The sequence below is a fragment of the Procambarus clarkii genome, chromosome 39 (assembly GCF_040958095.1).
Source record: "Procambarus clarkii isolate CNS0578487 chromosome 39, FALCON_Pclarkii_2.0, whole genome shotgun sequence".
NCBI classification, from domain to species: Eukaryota; Metazoa; Arthropoda; class Malacostraca; order Decapoda; family Cambaridae; genus Procambarus; species Procambarus clarkii.
The window spans coordinates 42,949,014-42,969,719 of NC_091188.1; the positions used below are offsets into that span (position 1 = coordinate 42,949,014).

The 20,706-nt window shown below is 41.5% G+C and overlaps 1 non-coding gene across 1 annotated transcript in view; it reads left to right on the forward strand.

Annotated features, from left to right (window-relative positions):
• Positions 1 to 20,706, forward strand: part of LOC123760257 (uncharacterized) — a 94,140-nt gene that overhangs the window by 22,487 nt on the left and 50,947 nt on the right. The window contains exons 3-4 of the transcript XR_011230893.1: positions 8,919 to 9,147; positions 14,660 to 14,867. This is a non-coding gene — a transcript (uncharacterized protein). The remainder of the gene's footprint in view (positions 1 to 8,918; positions 9,148 to 14,659; positions 14,868 to 20,706) is intronic.

Genomic DNA, 20,706 nt, shown 5'->3' on the forward strand with positions numbered 1-20,706 from the left:
ACTCCTGGCGGGCTTGCACGCTTTGGGGAGTTTTTCTGTTCGGCAGACGTTCCATCTCCTTGTGCCGCCTGGGTTTCGGTGGTTGCGCCCGAGATCTTCCCGCGGCTCCGCCTTTTCCTGGGCTCGGAGGGGCCTTGTCGGGGCTGCTTATGTTCTGCCTCGCGGTCTCGCCTCCGGTTGGTGGTCGGGTGGCTTCGTGGTAGGTGTCCCACCTGCGTGCTTCTCTTGGCGGCAGTATGGGGTATTTTGGCGGTCCTTCCTTTTCCTGTCCCTTCTTAGGTGGTTACTCTTGTTAGCTTGGAAGCTATACTCTCGGCTTGGTTTTCTGGTGAGGGTTGGGGGCCGTCGTTTTGCCACATACTGTCGCCTCTTTTCGTGCGGCGCGGGCGGAGTCGCTTCAGCTTGCTTTCGGTCTTGGTGTTGCTTCTGCACCGTTAGTCAGCTGTCTTGTGCGTCGTTTCACCTCCGGCCTGTTCGTGCGCCGCTTGCACCATCCTGGTCTCTGGTCAGCGTGCTCTGTCTTCTCCTCGGTTGGTAGTGCTCTTTCGGTTCCGGTGTGTTTTTTCGTCGGCTCTTTCCTTTTGGCCTTTGCCTCTGGGGGTCGAGTCGCTGAGTTTTCTTGCTCCTTCGGTTTTAGCGTTTTGGTTGTTCGGTGGCAGCAGTCTCCATCTTTTCTGGCGCGGGGTGGGGCTGCTGCGTTCTGGGGGGGTCCAGGGTTTGTTGGTGCTTCGTTGGTCGGGCCGGGGGTGTGTCGTTTTTTGTGTTCAGTGGCGGCCCTCCACTGTTGTTTGCGTGCCATGGCATTTGGGTCCGGAGCGCGTTTTGCATTGATCCGGTTCTGTTCTTCCCGGTTCGCGGGTGATAGTGTCCCGGGTGGTCAGCCGTATTCTTGCGGCTAAGCTGCCTGTGTTCTTCCCTCATGCCTGTGGTGTTCGTGGCTTCGCTGCTCTCGCTGCCGTCTGGGCGACGTGGCCTTGCGGTCTTTCGGGCATGGCTTTTTGGTGTTCGTGCAGGGGCCTTGCTGCTCGTTCTCGTGTTGTTCCCGGGACTTTTCGGGGCTGTGGCGCCTTGGGTTGGCGTTTGCTGCCGGTTGTCTCGCCTCCTTGGGGGGTGCGTGGTGTCCGCCTCCCGGTTCTGTCCCTTTGACCTTCCTCTGTGGGTAGTTAGCTCCGGGGAGCCAACGGAGCTCCCCCCAGAAAACCAGCGTTGAATGTAATGAAATGCCATTTTCTGGGCGAGACCCGGAGGCTCCCCGGCAACCCTCCTTCCCTCCGGTCAGCGGTTTTTCGCGTGTTTTGACATCCAGCCTCAGAACTGATGGGTGGATAGCCGGCGTGGGAGGTCTGGGGCTCCCCCTTCCCCCTCCCGGGGAGGGGGGAGCTGCACAGACAGCGGCGCGGTGACGTATGACGTCATACTAGTTTCCTTGTTTTCTGTTGAAGAGTTCTATCCACTAGTTCGGCTTTAGGTAGCAATTTTCACCAGAATAGGGGTTTGTTTTGGAATGCTTACCTTTCTGGATGCTTGACCAGGTCGATGGCAGACATAGAATGCTTCCAACCACACGGGGGTTTCTATAGGCCATTGCTCCCCTTGCCTCTCTGAGGGGGCCAGGTTCTGGCCGTGGTCCCCGGTAGGCCCTAGAACTCCATACACATGACTGATGCGAAAGTCTGACATTAGCATATCAGCCGGTAAAGCTCCGGGGAGCCTCCGGGTCTCACCCAGAAAATGGCGTTTCATTACATTCAACGCTGTTTTTTTTTGGGTATGCACCTGTAAGTGACCAATCCATCCTCCGAATTGACATTACGATTTAATGCTAAGTGTAATAAGTACACTTTCTTACTGTCGTAAACAGTGCATAATTGCACTTATGGGGCTGTTACATTTACCCAACCTCCCTCCCCAGATTTAATTCTCCTTGTTTTCTGTTAAGACACTCAGAATTTTAAGATGAAGATTTCAACTTTAATTGCTATACACAAGTTTTAAATATCGGGAATCTCTTTTTCAGGTTTATTAAACAATATAAGAACATAAGAAGAACATAAGAACAAAGGCAACTGCAGAAGGCCTATTGGCCAATACGAGGCAGCTCCTATCTATAACCACCCAATCCCACTCATATACATGTCCAACCTGCGCTTGAAACAATCGAGGGACCCCACCTCCACCACATTACGCTGTAATTGGTTCCACAAATCAACAACCCTGTTACCGAACCAGTATTTACCCAAGTCTTTCCTAAATCTAAATTTATCCAATTTATACCCATTGTTTCGTGTTTTGTCTTGTGTTGATACTTTTAATACCCTATTAATATCCCCTTTGTTGTGTCAATTCATCCACTTGTAAACCTCTATCATGTCACCCCTAACTCTTCGCCTTTCCCGTGAATGCAATTTAAACTTTGTTAATCTTTCTTCATATGAAAGATTTCTAATTTGGGGAATTAACTTAGTCATCCTACGCTGGACACGTTCAAGTGAATTTATATCCATTCTATAGTACGGCGACCAAAACTGAACTGCATAATCTAAATGGGGCCTAACCAGAGCTAGATATAGCTGAAGAACCACATCAGGTGTCTTGTTACTAACGCTTCGATTAATAAATCCCAGTGTCCTATTTGCCTTATTACGAACATTCATGCATTGAACCTCTTGTTTTAAATTCTTACTAATCATAACTCCCAGATCCCTTTCGCAATTCGACTTCGCAATCTCAACACCATCTAGCTCGTATCTTGTAACTATCATCATTACCTAGCCTCAGAACTTTACATTTATCAGCATTAAACTGCATCTGCCAATCTTTTGACCATTTCAAAACCCTATTTAGATCAACTTGAAATGATAGTGAGTCTTCTTCCGTGTTAATTTCCCTACCGATTTTTGTATCATCTGCAAATTTGCAGATGTTGCTACTCAAATCTGAATCTAAATCATTTATATATATTATAAACAACAGAGTTCCCAGGACAGAGCCCTGAGGTACTCCACTAACAACATTATCCCACTCTGACTTGACTCCATTTATACTAACTCTCTGTTTCCTTTGGAATAGCCATGCCCTAATCCAACTTAATATAGCACCCCCAATACCATGAGCCTCTATTTTTTTAATCAGTCTTTCATGTGGCACTGTATCAAAAGCTTTGCTAAAGTCAAGGTACACAACATCACAATCCTTACCACTATCAACTGCCTCAACTATGCTGGAATAAAAAGATAGCAAATTTGTTAAACATGAACGGCCATTTGTAAAACCATGTTGCGACTCATTTATTAATTAATGTTTTTCAAGATTTTATAGATTTTATAGTATAGATTTTATACAAAATTTTAAAATATCCTGAGTTACTTTACAATTTATTGATATATTTTAGTTTTGTTTCATTAGTTTTATAAAACTGTAATATCAATACAGCTGTAAGTGACTCCTTATCATCCTTAAATGCTCTCAACTCTTTAAGACATAACTGTAACATGCTCGTGTCCAAAGCTAGACACAAATACAACAAAATTATTAAGGATGGTAACAGAGTCCATTTCATGTGGTCTCCATCTCATGTTGGCCTCCGAATGCATAATAGAGCTGATAAGTTAGACAAAGAATCTACCTTTAAAGTAGCCGTTGAGTGTAACCTTGGATTGTCAATGAGCAATCTGAGAGCAGCAGTACACCGAGAACTTCAACAAGATCTTGTAGATCTGAGGCAAAGTGAAATTGACACCAGTAATTCCATCTATCATCATACTATCATGCAAGAGGAGCCACACATCTATGGATCATCCAATAAAATCAGCAGACTTCTAGATGTTACTACTGCTCGGCTTAGACTCGGTTACAAGTATCTCTGGGAATTCTCATTATCTGCTGATGTAGACCTAACCAAATGTAAACTGTGTCAACAAAATTATTCGCACACCCTCGGTCACTATGTGATGGAGTGCGAAAAGATACATGAATTTAGAGACAATTCTATAACCAATGTTCCAGCGATTTGTAAATATTTCATTCAAAATGATCTGCTACCAGAAATTTTAGCCAAATATCCCCAGTTTGCTAACTGTAGGTAGTAACTGAGTGATTGTAACCTATCCACCGCTGCCCACTGGATGGGGGGCGGTGTGCAGAACAAACATATAAATTGTGACACTAGCTCTCCACATATGTCAGTTGCTTAATTTAGAACCTGTACTTGAGGTTGTTACGACCCTCTCGGGACGCAACGGGGTCCTTACTCTGATGTTGTTAGAGGAAGATATATGTATCCGTTCCCAAGCCAGTAGTGGCTATCAAGGGATGAGATCCGTGACGCAAGTAACTTAAAGGGAGTAGGGAAAGAAAGCTAAGAACTTAATATTATAATTAACACCTTACAAGGGGATTAATCCACAATCGATGTCTTCTGCTGAAGACGCTGGTGCCATAACTCTCGGTGCCGAGTCCTTGGTGCTTTCTTCGTGGCCTCACAACGAATTCTCCAAAGAAGTTGAGCCTACCCTGGCCACAGGTCAGCCAAAACACAGGTCCACTGGGGGCACCGCCGTGGAGGCCGTCAACCACACGTCCAGCTGGTCTGCTGGCAGGTTCTGAGCCAACAAGGCTGGTACGGCCACTCCACGAACGATAAAAGGGGAACGCCCTAGACAGGAGCCTCGTGTGACTACACAAATCACTCTCCTGTCTTCAGTACCCCAGTGGATGATCGTCTCCAACAGTCGGTCCCGGGTAAATCCTTTCACTGCCACTCCACCGGCAGGCTAACACACCACAGTGTTCTTCCGGGGGGGGCGACTTCACAACAGCTGCAGCAAAGATCAAGGTATGGAGACTGGCTGCCTCGGATAGACTGACTCAACCCCCATCACAGTAGTCCCAGGTCGGCTCTGTAAGCAGACACGTCATCAATAACTGGGACACTAAAACACCTCACTTATGGGCTCGGGCACAAACACCTGACGTATCCAGTCCATAGATGGCGCTGTCGTCGGAGCACCACCTCACCAGAGGTCAGGAGCGGCTGTGTTGTGAGCTGCACAGGACTGGAAACTGGCCCTTGTGGCCGATATTCGCCGTCCTCATACGGTGTCGCCGTTCGTTTGGCGGGGGTTTCGGGAGCTGACCCACAGATGGCGTAGTCGTTACTGCTCCGTGCTCGGACACTGGATCCGGGTTCGTAACAGAGGTCGATCTCGAACCCATTGTTGATGTGACAACTTATATTGAATTATGTAACTAGCTCATCAAGATTGTAACTTGCTTAGCTAAATGAATTGTGGGGTTCAGTCCCTGAGCCCATTATGTGCCTCTGTAACCCTTTCCACTACCGCCCACGGGATGGGTATGGGGTGCATAATAAATGAACTAAACTAACTAAAAATACAGCTATAGTTTAAGTACTAATTGTAATTGAGAAGCAATAAAATTATTATCTTCAAAAACTAAGACGGTTAGGTAAGGTTGTGGATTTCTATTCAGTTTTTCAGGTAAACTCAAATATTCACAATATATTTGACAGTACGATTTAATACTAAGTGAAAATAATTACAATTCCCAACTGCTATGAATAGTACATAATTGCACTTATTTGTCTTCTTACATTTACCACCCCATTTTTGGAGGACGGGCTGGAGTGACACATGCTAAATAGTCAGTTGCCATACAAGGGTTAAGCATTATTCAGTTAATATAGATCCTTCTTTTAATATTTGTTTTAATGGTTACATATCATTTTTGGCCAGGGTTTTGGCCAATAATATACCTTGGCGGGTTTTCTAACCCGTCAAGTGGTGCTCCATATACTTATTTCGTCCATGTCTTCTTGAAGGGCATGGCAATCGTCTACATTTCTTATCTTTCCTATTATCTTGGCATCATCAGCAAACATGTTCATATAATTCTGTATTTCATCTGGTAGATCGTTTATGTAGACAATGAACATTACCGGTGCAAGAACTGAATCCTGTGGTACTCCACTTGTGACATTTCTCTAATTCGATACATTGCCTCTGATTACAGCCCTCATTTTTCTATCAGAAAATTTTTCATCCATGTTAGAAGCTTACCTGTCACCCCTCCAATATGTTACAGTATCCAGAACAACCTCTTATGTGGAATTCTGTCAAAAGCCTTAGGTCCAGATAGATGCAGTCAACCCAACTATCTCTTTCCTGCAAAATCTCTGTGGCTCAATTATAGACACTGAGTAAATTCTTTATACAGGATCTTCCAGATCGAAAACCATACTGACTGCCTGATATTACGGTATACAGTATAATTTTCTCCAGGTGTTCTACCCACTTAGTTTTAATTATTTTTTCACATATTTTGACTATTACACTTGTCAATGATACAGGCCTATAATTTAAGGGGTCTTCTCTGCTGCCACTTTTGTAGATTGGAACTATGTTAGCCTTTTTCCACATACAGTGGAACCTCTATTAACGAGTTTAATCCGTTCTGGCACTGAGCTCGTTACCTGGAAAACTCGTCTTTGGAAACAAATTTCCCCATTTAAAATAAAGGAAATAAATTTAATCCGTTCCACTCCCAAAAACATCCATACTTGTATGACTTTTTTTATGTAAATATAATACTGCACATGTAAATATAAATGTTTTGTTGTAGTGTTTTAATATTTACTTTACCTTATGAGGAGTAGTTGCTGGCTTGAGGGAGACGATGGAGAGGTGGGAAGAAGGAGAGGGGTTATGGTGTGGAAGGAGAATCCACCTCTGAGTCAGGCGGACTCTCTCTTCTTGGGAATTTCACCCAAATTTCATTTCAAATGTCACACAAGGATGCGTTAGACCAGCACCAAATAAAAAACTACGTTGATTACACTCGTTGTGTCAACAATGTAATAGTCTTACCACGAAGATACAATACAATGCCGTTTTCTCAAATAGGCAATGTGGTTATTAAAGAAAACGGAAATTTCATGGCAAACATGTATACAATCCCCAAGTCGGTAGGATAAGAATTGGATTTTATAGAAATATTTGCTCAAATGACGCTTGAGCGCGGTGTTTGGGTGCATTCAAGAGAAAAAAAGTGTGTTACGTTCAAGCGACATATACCTGCGAAAGTGATAACACTTTCATAAAGTGTTATCACAAAGTGATAAATTAATTAAACATTTTCACACACCGGGTTGTCACTGCTTTATCAGAGCAGCTTTTCCAAGAATGCGTTCACCTTTTCAAACATTCCAAACACTTTCCTGATCTCAGTGGAAGCGGCAGCATCCTCCCTTACCTCCTCATTCCCTTACTAATGGTGTAAATTGTTGATGAGGACCTGCCATACTTCCTTGTGAGATCAATCACACAGACACCACACTCATGCTTTGATATAATTTCCTTCTTTAAATCCACACTAATTGTGTCTTTCTTCCTCTTGACAACACTATCTTTAGCAAGCAGCTTCTTTGGAGACATCGTGTGTTACAAATTGTAGTCGCAAAATCACTAAAAACCCAAAGAAAAGCTCAAATAAATCCAGAGGGATGCTTGTCGTGTGAGATACAACAACAACACTGGCGTCGGAGGCGTCGGAGAATTTGCGAGAACCCGCGAGACGCTAGGAAGCGCCATGTGGTTTCACTCGTTAATAGAGGCGAGCTCGTCAATAGAGACAAATTTGCTGCGAGTGGCTTGCTCGTTACTGGAAAAACTCGTTAATAGAGCCACTCGTTAATAGAGGTTCCACTGTATCTGCTATGACGTCTGTACACAGGGTTGTCTGAAAAATCAGTTAAAGTGGAATGCTGAGCACAGGTGCACATTCTCTCAGAACACATGGTGAAACTCCATCTGCACCCACTTCTTTGTTCTTACTAAGCTCCTTGAGCATTTTTTCACTTCATCTTTAGATACCTCTTAATGCTCGAAGTTGTTCTCTGGACTTCTTATTGTGTCTGGTTCTCTGAAGATTTCATTTTGTAGAAACACACTTTGGAACTTTTGTTTAATGTTTCACATATTTCCTTTTCATTTTCCGTGAATCGTTTTCCCATTTTCAACCTCTGAATATTTACCATTACCTGCAATTTGTTGTTTATGAATTTATAGAATAGGCCTGGTTTTGTGTTACATTTGTCTGCGATCCCTTTTTCAAAATTTCTTTTTGCCTCTCTCCTCACTGCCGTGTAGCTGTTTCTCGCATCTTTGCATTGCTGGTATGTTTGGGGGTTTGGCCTTTTCCTATATTGATTCCATGCTTGTGCCTTTGGTCTCTGGCCCTCTCATAATTTCTGTTGAACCAATCCTGTTTCCTAGGTCTGCGTCTCTGTTTTGATATGAATGTTTGCGTGCCTTCATTATATATTTTGCAAAATTTGGCATACATCTCATTTACTTTCTTGCCTAGCAACAAGTTTGTCTAATTATACTCATTAATAAAATTTCTGAGGTCCCTATAGGTACTATCTGTCTTGAAATAGAGTTTAACAACTGTTTCAATGTCCCCATTTTCTTCTAGATTATATCTAAGCATGTAATGTCTAACAGGACATGATTATTCTTTCCTAAGGGAGGAAGGTACTGGATGTTAAATATCTCTTCTTCTTTCCTGGTGAATATTAATTCACCAGGAAAGATCCCAGATATGTGAAGGATCCCTCACAGATCATGATATGTTTACCAGATATTCCTTTTTCTATGCTGTGTATATCTTTGATTAAGAACTGTGTGCCACTGCACACCGTAGCATGTAATACCTGGCCAGATCTCTATACCTTCAGGTATTGGCCGAGGTTACATTGGTGGCCAGGTTACATTGGTTGGATGTAAAGACCATCACAACAGCACCCACTAGACAAATAGAGGAATGGAATGGAATTACATTTACTGGAGATCTGATGCACCATAATTAAGCAATACACTCTGTTTATATTCTTATTGCAGTCGGAAAAAGAAGAAAAAGGTTATGCAAGCTTCACTGAGTGGGCAGCTGTCTCATTATGGACAGTATTTTGTTAGTGGTTTTGAGACACTGCGAGATGGAGGGTGGTATAAACTAGTGAGTGTTCTTCCTCCGGCTCAGATCATACAGCGGCAGATGACCAAGAAACAGGGTGGCAAGGATACTTTAAGACATAGATGATTCATCCTTCACCATTTTTCTACTTCTAAGGTGAGGAAAAGTTTTTTTTTAAAGTCACATTTCTGTATGTACTGTAAGTTTCTGTAGGGATCCACTCTGAATGCTTTTATATAAATATTGATGATTTAGGAGATTTTACTTTTTTCTGTAATTGTATATCTTAAGTTCTATTGATCATATGAATAAAAGGCTCTTTAACTCTTTTAATAGGAATAATCATGTGGGGATTTTTGTGTTCTTTGTCATGAACTGTCAGAATAGTTTGTATTTTTCCGGTGTCAATTTACATTGGAATCACTTCATTTGATAATAAGAACTTATCAATTAAACTATCAAAGGAGTAGCAATGGCTAGTTGCTACCCCTTTTTTCAGTAGAAAATGCTTCAACTGCTCAGACCCAAGAGGTTCCCATATTAGTGAATATATGCAGGAATACCAAAGATTGTGAACAACTGCACCAGGCATTGAATTACTGTACCAGTAGTCATTTCTGAGCAAGGCAGTGCAAAAAAAGAATCTAGAAAATTCATCTGTGACAGTAAGTATATATATTTATTCCTCGATTGTGATGAAAGTGGTCCTTTGAAATTTATGTCGAGTCATTCAAATGGCTGAGTAGCTTTAATCAAATGTCCAGACTCAAACTTGAAATACTGAAGTGTAAGTTCAGAGCATGTAGAGCAAGTAGTAGTCATCTTCACTTCCTCAACAGAATAAGGCAGATTTCGACATCGGACAAAATGAGCCATAAGAGACACTGCATGGTGACAGATTTTCATGCAATTCCTTAAGTTCATCCACTCTGGTGGCACCACATATGCGTGAGAATGCATCTGTGGGAATGTTGTTTTATCTGGGCAATATGTAATGTCATAGTGGTAATGGGAGTTTGACTCCCCATCTAACTATTTTATCATTTTTAATCTTACCATCTGATTTAGAGTTGAACATGAAAGCAACACTATGCTGGTCAGTCAGAAGCTGAAAATGGCATCCAATGAAGTAGTGTTGCTACATCCTTAGAGCTTCAACAATGGCATAGGCTTCCTTCTCCACTGATGAGTGCCTCTGTTCACTATTTAAAAGCGTTCAGAAGAAAGCTACTGGTTGTTCATTCTGGGTTAGGTTAGCAGCAATGGTATGATCTGAAGCATCAGTTTCCACAGCGAAAGGAGCTATTGGGTTGATTGCTTGAACCACTGAGTCGGCAATGTCTTATTTCAATCCTTAATCCTGCAATAATACCAAGCCATATAATATACAATGCATATACAGTGGGGCCTCGACTTATGAATTTAATCTGTTCCCAGAGATGGGCTGTAAGTTGAAAGTTCATAAGTCGAAATAACTTTTCCCATAAGAAATACTGTAATGTAAATTGAATTAATCCATTCCACACCCCAAAAATATTAACTTAAAAATACATTTTATACTGAATACAATTTATTTTTTCTAACTACAATACAGTACATATGTTTATCTTACCTTTATGGACTGGTCAAGGTGAGGTTACCTGTATCTCTTTCCCCCAGTTCTGCTGTTGCTCCAAGTCCTAGCTCGCTTGGAGACTTAGCAAGGGAGAGTAGTCTTGTTAGGCCCCTTGGTGGCTGGCTCAGCCTTGGTTTCAGGCGCTGTTTGCTCGATGTCTGAACCCGGGGTTCCTGCAGCTCTGACTCTTTAAACAGATCGGGCCAGTCCGTTACATAGCTGGTTCAATCTTCTCCTTAAGTCTTCGCATCAGGTCTTTCTGACGTGGGTCTATTACCATTTGTTTGGTTAGCAGGTGGCTTAGTTGCTGGTGTCCCACCTGCGTGCTTCGTCTTGGTGGCATTATGAAGTTTCCTGGCAGTCCTTTCGTTATTTCTTGTCCCTCCGTAAGTTCTCTTCTGTTTCAAATCGGGTTGTCTTGTCCTTCCTTTCTTGGTTGTTTCAGGACCTTCATCTTAAGTTGAATACTGTCGCTTCGCACAGTACAGTCGCTTCGTATTGTGCAGCGCTGGTGGAGCTGCTTCAGCTTGTGTTTGGTGTGGATGTTACTTCTGCTCCGGTCCGCAAGCTGTCTTGTTTCGGTTTTGTTGTGGCCCTCTTCGGTTCAAGATTGTTTTTCGTAGGCTCTTTTTCCTGTTGGCATTGGCCTCTGGGGGTTGGGTTGGGGAGCTTCATGCTCTCCTTCGGCACAGAGCTTTCTACTCTCTTGGTCCTGGTGGTAGGTTTGTTCTTTTGCAGCTGTCTCCTTCTTTCCTGGTAAAAAATGAGAGTGCTGCTTTTCAGAGGGGGTCGTTGGATTGTTGATGCTTGGTTGGTTTGGCTGGGGGTGCATCACATGTTATGTCTGGTTGCAGCTCTTCGCCAATGCCTGCGTGCCACGGCCTCAGTGGCCGGGGACGTGCTTTGGGTTGACCTGGTTTCCCTTCTTCAATGTTCCAGGGCTCGGGTCATCCAGGTCGTCCGTAGGGTTATTTGGTCCATCCAGCCTGCTGTCTATCCTCGTGCCCATGACGTTCATAAGTTTGATGTGTTGGCTGCCACCTTTGGTAATAAAGAGGAACCTCGTGTGACGAGCAGCCCCATCTACAAGCATTTCAGGGAACGAGCGAGCCACTCACAGAAGATTTATCTCGATTGACAAGCTTCCGCTCGATTAACCACTGGACGGCGCCAACCGAGAAAACGCTTTTTTTTATTTTTTTGTGCCCATTCAAAATGTGTGCGTGGTTGGGTGTGTACGAAATGGACTCGTAGGACCTCCAGTGAGAGGCCGCCATCTTGGAAAAAAATTCCAGAATCCCCTAGGGCTGCTGGCATTGCTAGTACTGAGTGAGAAACCATGGGTGGTGCACGCACCTATGGCTCCCAAACACCTGTCCGACTCGGTGTTGAAAGATCGTGCGCTGTCGGTGAAATTCAAATCTTATTGGTTGAAGAACATAAGGGTCATGATATTGGTGAAGCTAGGCATAATAAGGACCTAACACAAAGGTCGGATGCAAGTGATGCAGCACCTATGAGGACGATACAGCGAGCGTATCCAGTTGCAGCTCTGAGCGCCACCCTTGTCCACCTATGCCATCTCCAATTTATATAGATGATACATAGATGAATCGTTTTCTGTATTCAGTCATGATGCATCTGATAAAAGTAGCATAGATGAACAGTGTTAGTGGCTTCCATGGTGGTAATTTCCATAGATATTTTCAAGAATAGCTGAATCTCTTCCAGAATCCCTGAATTTCTTTTAGATTGACGGACACTCTTCGAGGGTGGCTGAATCTCTTCCTGTGTGGGACCTTACAAAGCGATCTTTTCAAGATTATCTTAAAAATTGATCTTTTCCTATAATCTTTTCAATACTACCTTATGCTTTACAAGCTTGGCTACATACCACCCTACTACCATATATACCACAAGTACTAAAGCCAAGGGTGTACATGAGTGCGTTATTTGCAAGCACACAGAATGAAGAAACTGTAAACGAAAATCTATCTGTACCTGGTGCAATGAGAGCGAAGTTGCGCTGTGTACCATGGACTACTTCATTGATTATTACTCACTTCCGAAGTACTGAGTGCGTAGTACAGTGTGTTACTGTGTAAATAGTGTATGAAACTGTACATATTGTAATTTTAGTGAATTTTTAACAAGTAATATTGCTATAATAAACATTTATTGTGCACACATTACTGACACATATATCACAGTGCCATGGAAAATTGTGAACTTTCTACTGTATACATAGTGTGAAGGACACAAATATGCATCATATATGATAAAAAAACAAATAAAACTGCATTGGAAATACACAAAATACATAATTGAAAATATATTTGTGGCAACACGCGTTGCTTGAATGGCCCGCCCGACCGTGTCTGGGAGCTTCACGCACAAGCAACCAGCCCCTGATGACGTCACAGAGCACCTTGTCCACATCCTCACGGCCAAAGTAAGTGGAATTTGACATTTATTTTTACATAGACATGTTCAGGGAAGGGAATTCGTCATTTGAATAAGAAAAAATAATTTTTGGGGAACGCTTGAGTTCATATGCACAGGGAATTTCACAATAAACTCGGCGCATCACAGTGGTTAATGAGAAAACCATGTGGTGTTTCCTAGAGTTCCCACTGGTTCTCGCAAATTCTCCGACAACAGTGTTGTTTTATCGTGCAGGACAAGCATCCCTCTGCATTTATTTGTGCTTTCTTTGTCTTTTTGTGGTTTTGTGACTGCAATTTGTAACTCATGATGTCGCCAAAGAAGCAGCTTGCTAAAGATTGTGTTGTCAAGAGGAAGAAAGACAATTTTTGTAGATTTGAAGAAGGAAATTGCCCGACTCAAGGGTGGATTCTTCTTCCACACCGTAACCCCTCTCCACCTCCCCATCGTCTCCCGCAATCCAGCAACGACTCTTCATAAGGTAGAGTACTGTACAATTGAAAACGGTAAAACAAAACATTTATAATAATTACATGTTTTATAATTACATTATAAAATTTCATATTGATGTTTTTTGGGGAGGGGGGGGGGGTGGAATGGATTAATTTTATTTCCAATATTTTCAGTGGGGAAATTCGTTTCTCAAGATGAGCATTTCACATAATGAGCTCAGTGCTGGAACGGATTAAATTTGTTAATCGAGGCTCCTCTATGTCTTGGGATAACATTCGGGCACGGGGTTTTTGGAGGTCGAACTGGATCTTGGCCGCTCACTACCTAGTCAATGTTCCTGGCCTTAGTCAGGCATGTGTCGCATTGGGTCAGCGGTTGCAGCCAGTTGTCTCGACTTCGAGTTGAGGAGTGAGTGGCGATCGCCTTCCATGTAAGTCCCTCTTGCTTTATCTTTGGCGAAGTAGCTCCAGGGAGCCGAAGGGGCTCCCCCCCTCCCTAGAAAACCAGTGTTGAATGTAATGAAACACCATTTTCTGGGTGAGACCCAGAGGCTCCCTGGTAACCCTTCCTCTGGTTGGTGGTTTTTGCATGTTTTGACATGCAGCCTCAGAACTGGGGGTGTGGATAGCCAGTGCATGGTTCTGGGGCTCCCTCTAGCTGCACAGACGGCGGCACAGTGACGGTTGTGATGTCATGCTCGTTTTTCATTTGAGGAGTTCTATCCAACAGTTTGGCTTTCTATAGGAATTTTTTAACCAGATAGGGTTTGTTTTGGGGCGCCTACCTTTCTGGGTGCCTGACCCGGTCAATGACAAACATAGAATGCTTTCCATACGGGAGTTTCTATAGGCCATTGCTCCTCGTGCCTCTTTGAGGAGGCCAGGTTCTGGCTTGTGGTGCCCGGTAGGCCTAGAACTGCATTCATTTTTAATGATGCCGGGGTCTAATGCATTCATATCTTGCATTCATATCAGCTCGGAGCCTCTGGGTCTCGCCCAGAAAAATGATGTTTCATTACATTCAACTCTGGTTTTTCTAATAATTTGTGTAAATTGTTGTGCATTTCATAAGTTACAGAAGTCAGTATATTTTTATCTGAAAGAATCTGAATCTGAATCTTTATGTGGGTAATTTACTTTATGCTTGGCCTTGCAGGAGACAGCACACATTAAGGAGGAAGTAGTGGATGAATCTGTAAGTTCTGGCGATGTTTCGTTTGACAGCCACGATCATTCGTCTCGAGGGTCGTGGTTCATGGAGAGAGAGCTCCTGAAGCCCCCACACTTGTCCACCCCAGGCACTCTTTGATAGTGAGGAAGATGAAGATGAACAAGAAACAAAGCCATGTTTTCTGCAAGTGAAGGTAGGACCATTAGAGAGGGGTGTGAATGTAGTGTGTGATAGGAGTTAGTTGAGTACTGTATAATACAGTTGGCCTTCACTCCTGGAAAAATTGTATTTCCTAAATAAATAAAGCAAACATCAACGTTAAATGTAAATTAAATAGGAAACATAATTAAGTTTCAGAAACCAAAGTAGTTCTGCTTTTTCCACTACCAAATTTATTTATTTATTTATTTATTTATGCATATACAAGAATGTACATAAGGAATGTGAGGATACAAATATGGTAATTACAGTCTTGTAAAGCCACTAGCACGTGCAGCGTTTCGGGCAGGTCCTTAATCTAAGAAAATTTTAAGGAGGTAAATACTTGCAAAATTTGTAGACAAAAAAATGATAACAGATTACATGAAATGAAAAAAAAGATGAGAGAAAATTGTAGGTACAGTATATTAAAGCACATAGGTAGCTAAGATTGATTGCAATGACAGCTTGAATGGTAGTTGATAAAAAATAGGTAGGCACAATACAGCAGAAACAATATAAGATTGATTGCAATGACAGCTTGAATGGTAGTTGACAAAAATTGGTAGTCACAATACAGCATATGGCTAGGACATAAAAGAAGACAGCAATGAACACAATGATAAGGTTGTTTGATATTACATAAAAATTAGGAGATTGGGTAACACTTGGTACAGAGCAAATTTAAAGCTCAGTGTAGGAAACTAAGAAGATGAAGTTAGGTACTTTTTGGTTTTGCTTTTAAATAAGGCAAAAGTTTTAGTTTTTCAATTCACTAGGGAGTGAGTTCCATAGACTAGGTCCCTTAATTTGCATAGTGTGTTTACACAGATTAAGTTTGACCCTGGGGATATCAAAGAGATATTTATTTCTGGTGTGGTGATAATGGGTCCTATTACATCTGTCCAGGGAGAGTTTCAGAGCATGGTTTGCATTTAAGAACAGGGTTTTGTAAATGTAGTTGACACAAGAGAATGTGTGGAGGGAGTTAATATTTAGCAAGTTTAGGGATTTAAACAAGGGAGCTGAGTGTTGTCTGAAAGCAGAGTTAGTTATTATTCTGATAGCAGATTTTTGCTGTGTGATGATGGGCTTAAGGTAGTTTGCAGTGGTAGACCCCCATGCACAGATACCATAATTAAGATAGGGGTAGATTAGTGCATAATATAGTGAGAGGAGAGCAGAGTTAGGAACATGATATCTGATTTTGGAGAGTATACCAACTGACTTAGAGACTTTCTTAGTTGTGTTGAATGTGGGTGCTGAAGTTGAGTCTCTTGTCTAGGAATAGGCCAAGAAACTTGCCATCATTTTTATTACTGATGTTAATGTTGTCTATCTGTAGCTGAATTGCATTTGATGATTTGCTTCCAAATAAGATGTAGTAAGTCTTTTCGATGTTTAATGTTAGTTTGTTCGTTGACATCCATAAGTGGACTTTTTTTAATTCATTATTCACAACATTATTTAGTGTATGTGGGTTGAGGTTTGAATAGATAAGGGTAGTATCGTCAGCAAACAATATAGGTTTGAGAATATTAGAGACATTAGGCAGATCGTTTATATATATAAGAAATAGAAGAGGTCTTAAGATGCTGCCCTGTGGCACTCCAACGTTAATTGGTAGAGTGGAAGAAGTTGTATCATTGATGGTTACATATTGGTGTCTGTCACTAAGATAGGATCGGATGTAGTTAAGGACAAGGCCTCGGATTCCATAATGCTGGAGTTTAAGTAAGAGGTAGTTGTGATTAACAGTATCAAAGACTTTTCTTAGGTCAATGAAGAGTCCAATCGGAAATTCATTTTTGTCAAGGGCTGAGTAGATAACGTCAAGGAGACTAATGATTGCATCGTTGGTGCTCTTTTGGGACCGGAAGCCAAACTGGCAGGGGCTGAGTATGTCGAATTTTACGAGGTAGGAATAGAGCTGTTTGTAAATAATTTTTTCAAATATTTTTGATAGAATGGGTAGATTTGATATTGGTCTATAATTGTTTATGTCCACCGGATTGCCTCCTTTATGGACTGGCATTACTCTTGCTTTTTTGAGGGTATCAGGGAAGGTGTGACACTCTATAGATTTGTTGAACAGTAGTGCTATGGGTGGGGCAAGGGCATGAGAGGCTCTCTTGTACACAATGGACGGAATTTCACTGGTGTTCCCTGCCTTGGTTTTTAGAGAGTGTATGATGGACACAACAACTGCCGGGCTGATTGGTGAAAGGAGAAGAGAGTTTGGATAGCTGCCTGAGAGATGTGTTAATATGTGTCTGAGTCTGTGGGATTTTACTGGCAAGATTAGCACCAACCGATGAAAAGAAACTATTAAATTCATTTGCCATTTCTAAATCAGTTGACGGTATATCCCCATCCTTGTAGAGTTTCATTTGGTTATGTGAGTGTTGTTTAGTTCCTAGGATACTAGAGATAGTTTTCCAAGTGCTCTTCATGTTGCCTTTTGCTTCATTGAATCTATTCACATAATATGCAAGTTTTGCCTTTCTTATGATACTGGTAAGCATTGATGAGTACCTTTTAGCTACTTCCTTTGAAACTAGGCCAATCCTAACTTTCTTTTCATATTCATGTTTCTTGTTGATTGAGTTGAGAATGCCACTTGTGAGCCATGGATTGTTTAATCTTTTGTCAGTTACTTGCTTGGTAAGAAGGGGACAATGAAGGTTGTAGAGGCTTAGAGTTTTGGAGAGGAAGAGGTTAGCTAATGAATTTATATCATGGGTATTATTGAATTCAGAATCCCAGTTAATATTGTGAAGTGCCTCTGTAAGATTGTCTAAAGCTGATTCACTGTGTAGCCTAAATGAAAGTTTCTTGCTTTTTGGTGGTGTTATGTCCATGTTCGCTATGAGAAAGGTAGGATAGTGGCCAGTTGTTCTGTCGTAGATTATACCAGATACAAGGGGAGCTGTTATGTTTGTCCATATGTGATCCAAGGTAGTGGCTGATGTTTGAGTGACTCGGGTAGGTTTGGTGATTGTGGGGATTAGCATACAGGAGTTCATGCTGTTAAGGAAATAGTCAACTTGAGAGCAATTTTGTTGACCCAGGTCAATATTAAAGTCTCCTCCCAGAATGATGTGGTTTTTGTTGAGATTGTTGTTTATAATAAGATTCCTTAGGTTGTCTGAGAAAGAAGCTATGTTAGTATTGGGAAATCTATAGATGGCTCCAATAGTCAAAGAGGATTTAAGGGATTTAATTGTAAACTGAGCAAAAGTATATTCACAGTAGTCATCTCTGTCACTAATAACACTGTTGCAGATAAATGTATCTCGGTAATATATAACTGTGCCACCACCTTTTTTATTAGGCCTACAGTTATGAATGGCTTTATAACCAGCTAAGTTGTAGAGTTGGGTATAGTCTTTATTTAGCCAAGTTTCTGTTAAAATAATGAACGATAGGTTAGTACCTAGTGCTGTGAGTAATGCATTTAAATCGTCAAAATGTTTACCAAGTGATCTAACATTTTGGTTATAAACTGATAGACAGGTGCTATTTTGAAGTTTGTTTTTAGCCTGGTGTGCTGTGAAATACTTGCAATAATGATGATCAATGTGCTGGTTGGTGTAGATATGAGACAGAAGATTTTGATCAGGATCAATATCAGTGTGCATAGAGATGCAGAGGGATCACAATACAAGATACACGATAAAGCAAAACACAAGAATAAATGCAAATACAATAAAATAGTAACAATTTAGAAGTAAAATAAAGATCCAATAGATAGCCAGGGAGGACACAGAAGTTACATAAAATAAAAAACAAAAAATCAGTAGAGACTGACAATATAAATGTAAAATAAAAAATAATAAGAAAAATAATAATCATAAAAAAATGATCTTGAAGATAATTAGCTTAGTAATGGTTAATTAACAGGGTAATAAAAAGCCCTAGGTTTAGTGACAAGGGGATTAACTAAGAACAAATAATTAAGAGTATAAAACAGGCAAAGATGACAAACAAAAAAAATAAAATAAAAATAAAAATAAACACCTTTGGAAAGGAAAGGCAGAGCTTAAGTACACTTTGATTGTATGTGAGACTACAAATTATGTTCAGGTTATTCAGCTGATATCCCACAGTCATCCAGGAAAGAAGTGAGGTGTGCTTCAGTGGTTATGACATAAGTTTTTCCAGAGTCAGTCTTCCTAGCTATTATTTTACCATCGCGCACAAAACAATGTTTAATAGCAGTGGATCTTTTGCAAATTCCACGTAGTTTAAATAAGAGATTTTGTCTGAATCTGGTAAGACATTCGTTCACATAAACATTGGATTTCCTAGCGACTGCAGCAGTGATAAGGTCTGACTTGCGGGAGCAGCTATCTAACTTCACACGTATCTTTCTGTTGTTTGTACCAGATGATTTGGTACCCACTCTATAAGCTGACTTAATGTCTCTTGCTTCGATTGAATAATTCAACTTAGTACGCAATTCCTGGATCACGATGGCAGTACAGTCTTCTCGGTCAGTTTCATGGGGAAAATCATGTGATGAGATGATGACAGAATCAAGGAGCTTAAGTTGGTCTGATTCGTCTTGGGTTGCAGTGTGTTGCTGTTGTAGGGAGTTAAAATGGTTCTCTAACTTTTGTAACATCTCTTCTTGCTTCTTAGAGGTTTCTGCTGGTTTAAAGTTAGTAACTGAGATCTGAAGAGAGCTTAATTCCTGTTCGAGGTGGCCGACTCTGGCAGACAGATCTTGGTTAATCTTGTGCATGGCCAAAGCATCACTCTGAAGCTTCATTATCAGGTCCGACTGCTCTCGGATTATAGACTTTTGGTCATCATGTATTTGAGTCAATAATCTGAGCCATGGATTATCAGCGAGACGCTTAAAGTCAGAACATGGGGAGGCAGCTCGTTTAAGTTGCTCCATATGGTTACATAACTGTTGTAAGGCTCGAGTCAGTGACGACGCTTCAATCAGCTGAGAAGGTTTGTTATTGTTGACGCAGGGAGGGTCGGTACTCCCCCCGGTAGCCACTAAGGGGGAGACAGCCGCGTTATTCCTGTTGCTAGCTTGGCTGGTTGGGTTCATCCTAATAGGTGTGCTATCATTCTTTGCGGCCTTGCCGAGCTTAGAATTGTTTTGCATGGTAGCAGCAGAGATGTACGCAGCAGATGGGGTAGACTCGTTGATATGGCAGCAGCAAACGTCAGGTTAGCTTCCTCCAGGGAGCAACACTAATGAGGTCGAGATGAGCTAGTAGGTTAGGTTTTGTCGAATATTTCGGTCACATTTAGGTCACTGGGTACTTAGCTGCCTTCTGGGGTTGTTACATCATGTTTGGGATGTTGTGGGCTCAAGGAGCAGCTGATAAAGTTGGAGGGGCAGCAGGGTCGTCAGGAGCGGATGAGCGTTCGAGAATGAAAAAAAAGAAAAACATCTACTTATATTTAATACTGAATTTAATGTTTCTTCCACAAATAGAGCATTTGTCCAGCTACAAATACAGGACATAATAAAGTCAGAATGCTTGAAATGGTCAATGATGCAAGAATATAATCCAAATAGATGTAATGTCTGAAATAAAGTGATTGTGGAAGCCAGATACACTTCTGAGAATAGGGGTAAACCCCATGAATTAGTGTAGATCATTCACAGTAACCCATATTACAGCTGTAATGTGTTCAACCTATATAATATAAATATGCACCCATGCACTTGGAAATTTGATATAGAAGTGTTCAACCATGTAACATACCACTAAATACACATTCTACAAAACTGTGTAGAGTGCTGGCCACCTTTAGTGAAAAAAAAAAATAGGTGATGTTCTCATTCTCTCTTCTAATCATAGTAA